This window comes from Hyaena hyaena, unplaced genomic scaffold, assembly GCF_003009895.1.
Source record: "Hyaena hyaena isolate Hyena2069 unplaced genomic scaffold, ASM300989v1 scaffold_1098, whole genome shotgun sequence".
Lineage (NCBI taxonomy): Eukaryota > Metazoa > Chordata > Mammalia > Carnivora > Hyaenidae > Hyaena > Hyaena hyaena.
Genome location: NW_024081728.1, coordinates 586,189 through 590,408, shown reverse-complemented (window position 1 = coordinate 590,408; position 4,220 = coordinate 586,189).

Sequence of the window (4,220 nt, the reverse complement as noted above, 5' to 3'; positions counted from 1 at the left end):
TGGGAGAGAGGCTAATTGCAGACAGCTAGCCTGATTGCTGACCCCACTAAACTATAAATCACTGGCAGCCTCAGATAAACCCTTCAATAGTTTTGAGACCAAGCCCTGCCCAGTGCATGCACAGCAAGCCAAGTGGGGCATTGCAGCCCATTTGGATGAAGGAAATGCAGCTCAGTAGAACACATGCCACTCACATAGACGACACACTTGGAACATCTGGTTTTAGTGACCAGGGGAGACATTCTACAAGGCACCATAAGGCCTCTTTTACACAAAGTCACCACTCTCAACACCAGAAGATGTAGCTGACCTCCCTAATACATAGAAACACACAGAGAGTGAGACAAACAAGGAGATAGAAGAATATGTCCCAAATGAAAGAATATGACAAAATCAACAACAAAAGAGTTCAATGAAATGGAGATAAGCAATGTGCCTAATAAAAAAATAATGGTCATAAAGACACTCACTGGATTTGAAGGAAAAAAAATGGAAGACCTTTTAGAACTTCATCAAAGTGATAAAGAATATTTTTTAAAAATGAGTTAGACATGAAGAATTTAAAAACCAAAATGAAAAATACAGTAGAGGAACTCAACATCAGATTACAGGATGCAAAAGAACAAATCCGTAGCCTGGAAGACAAGGTAATGAAAGCAACGGTGCTAAAGAGAAAAAAAGAGTAATAAAATAAGAATACAATACGCAAACTGAGTGACATCATCAAGCATAATATTATTTCCTTTATAGGGATGCCAGAAAAAGGAGAGAGAGAGAGAGATTGATTGATTGATTGATTGAGAGAGAATTCTTATTAAAAGAAATAATAGTTGAAAAACTTTCCTGTTCTGGAAAAGGAAACAGACATCCAGGTCCAGGAAGCCCAAAGAACATCTAAGATGAACCCAAGGAGGTCTATATAGTAAGTCACAAAGTAATTAAAATGCAAAAAGTAATGATAAAGAGAAAATTTTAAAGCAGCGAGAGAACAGTTACATATAAAGGAAACCTTATAAGGCTGCCAGTTGATTTTTGAGCAGAAACATTGCAGGTCAGAAGGGAGTAGCAGCTATATTCAAAGTGCTGAAAGGAGAAAAGCTGCAACCAAGACTACCCAGCAAGATTATCATTCAGAATAGGAGAAATAAAGGATTTTCCAAATCAAAAAAAGCTAAAAAGTTTACTGCCACTAAATCAGCATTATAAGAAATGTTAAAGGGAATTCTGTCAGTGGAAAGAAAAGGCTACAATTAGAAGAAAATTACAAAATTAAAAGATTTCACAGATAAAAACAAACATACAGTAAAGGTAGTAGTTTAATCAATTATAGAGCCAGTATGGGGGTTAAAGCACAAAAGTAATAAAATCAATTATATCTACAAAAATAAGTCAAGGAATGTAAGAAATAAAAATATGCAAAATGTAACATACACATAAAACATGGAGGGGAGAATAAAATTTAGAGCTTTTAGAATGTGTTCAAACTTAAGAAATCATCAACTCACTACAGACCAATACGTGCATGTTACATATTAACCCAATGGTAATCAAAAACAAAATCATATAATAGATCTACAAAAAGTAGAGAAAGGAATACAAGCATAGCACTAAGTTATCAAACAAGGGAATCGAGAAAAAAAGGAACAGAGAAAAACTTTAAAAACAACTAGAAAATAATTAAAAATGGCAATACATTTGGGATTCCTGGGTGGATCCGTTACTTGAGCATCTGACTCTTGGTTTTGGCTCATGTCATGAGTGCAGGGGTTGAGGCCCACATTGGGCTCTGTGCTGAGCATAGAACCTGCTTGAGATTCTTCTCTCTGTCCCTCTCCCCTGCTTATGCTCTCTCACTTCTTAAAATAAAAAAAAAATTGCAATACATTTTTACCTATCAACTACTTTCAATGTAAATGTACTTAATACTCCAATCAAAAGACGTAGGGGAACTAGATGTTTAAAAAAACAAGACTCACTTATATGTTGACTACAAGGGACTCAGTTCAGACCAAAAGACACATACAGACCGAAAGTAAGGGTCTGGGAAAACATCCCATGCAAATGGAAGTAGTAACAACAAGAAGTATCAGTACTTCTGTCAGATAAAATAGACTTTAAAACAAAGACTGTAACAAGATTCAAGGAAGGGCATGGCATAACGATAAAAGGATAATCCAGCAAAGAATATAACAATTGTAAATATCTATGCACCCAATTTAGGAGTACCTAAGTATATAAGGCAAATATTAATAGACTAACAAGAAGAAATTTATAATAATACAATAATAAAATGAGACTTCAATACCCCACCTACATCAATGAAAAAATATACCAGACAGAAATCATTAAGAAAAAAGGGCTTTGAATAACAGAGACTTGATGGACCTAAAAGATATATACAAATTATTCCATTTAAAACAGCAGAATAGGGGCGCCTGGATGGCTCAATCAGTTAAGTGTCAGAAGTGTGGTTTCAGCACATGTCATGATCTCATGGTTTGTGAGTTCAAGCCCCATATCAGTTTCTGTGCTAACAGTGCAGATCCTGATTAGGATATTTTCTCTTTTTTTTTCTCTCTCTCTCGCTCTCTTTCACTCTCTCTCACCTTCCTTCTGCCCTTCCCCTGCTCATACAATGTCTCAAAATAAATAAATAAGCTAAAATTTTTTTAAAAAAGCAGAATACACATTCTTTTCAAGTTCACATGGAACATTCTCCAGGATAGATCACGTTAGACCAAAAACATTTAATATTATTGAACGTATTATCAATACATTTAATATTATTGAAATATCAAGCATCTTTTCTGACCAAATGGCATGAATATAGAAATAAATTACAAGGAAAAAATCTGAAAAGAAAGCAACACAATATGCTACTAAAAATAAGGGGGTTACCAAGATATCAAATAAAAAATATAAAACATGGAGACAAAGTAGACATAATGGTTCAAAATCTTTGGGATGCACCAAAAGCAGTTCCAAGAGGGAAGTTTAAGTGATACAGGCCTGACTCAGGAAGTAATATAAGTCTCAAATAAAAAATTTAACTTTACACTTAAAAGAACTAGAAATAGAATAAAAAACAAAACCCAAAGATAGGAGAAAAAAGGAAATATTAGAGAAGAAAAAAATGATATATAGACTAAAAAAAAAAAAAACCCCAATAAAACAGACCAATGAAACCAAGGACTGGCTCTTTATAAAAAAGATTTTAAAAATACTGATAAACCTTAAACCAGAGTCATCAAGAAAAAAAGAATGAGGACTGAAGTAAAACAAGAAATGAAAGAAGAGAAATAACAATGAACAAAATAACATAGAGAATTATAAGAGAACATTATGAAAAATTATATGTCAGCAAATTGGACATTATAGAAGAAATGGATAAATTCCTAGAAACATATAATCTTCCCAAACTGGGATGCCTGGGTGGCTCAGTTGGTGGAGAGCACAACTCTTGATTTCAGCTCAGGTCGTGATCCCAAAGTCATGGGATTGAGTCCCATGATAGGCTCCAAACTGAGCATGGAGCCTGCTTGAAATCCTCTATTTCCCTCTGCCCCTCTTCTGTATTCATGCTCTAAAATTAAAAATTAAAAAAATAAAAATCATCCGAAACTGAATCAGGAAGAAATAGAAAATTTTAACAGACTAGTTACTAGTAATGAAATTGATTGGGTAACCAAAAAGCTTCAATCAAACAAAAGCCCAAGACCAGATAGCTTCACAGATAAATTCCACAAAAATTTAAAGAATTGGTATGTATTTTTCTCAAACTATTCCAAAATATAGAAAAAGAAGGAAAAATTCAAATCTCATTCCGTAAGGTCAGCATTACCCTGATACAAAAACTAGACCAAGATACACAGAAAAAAGAAAACTGTAGGACAATATTTATGATAAATATAGATGCAAAATTTCTCAAAGGATAGTAGCAAACCAATATCAACAATACATTAGAACAACATTTACCACTATCAAGTAGGATTTATTCCAGGGATGCAAGTGTGGTTCAATATTTGCAAATTGATCAATGTGATACATCACAGTAACAAGAGAAAGGATAAAAACCATATGATCATCTCAATAGATGCAGAAAACCATTCGTCAAAATAATACATCCATTCATGATAAAAACTCGCAATAAAGTGGGTTTAGAGAGAACATACCTCAACAAAATAAAGGCTTTATATTAAAAACCCACAGCTAACATCATA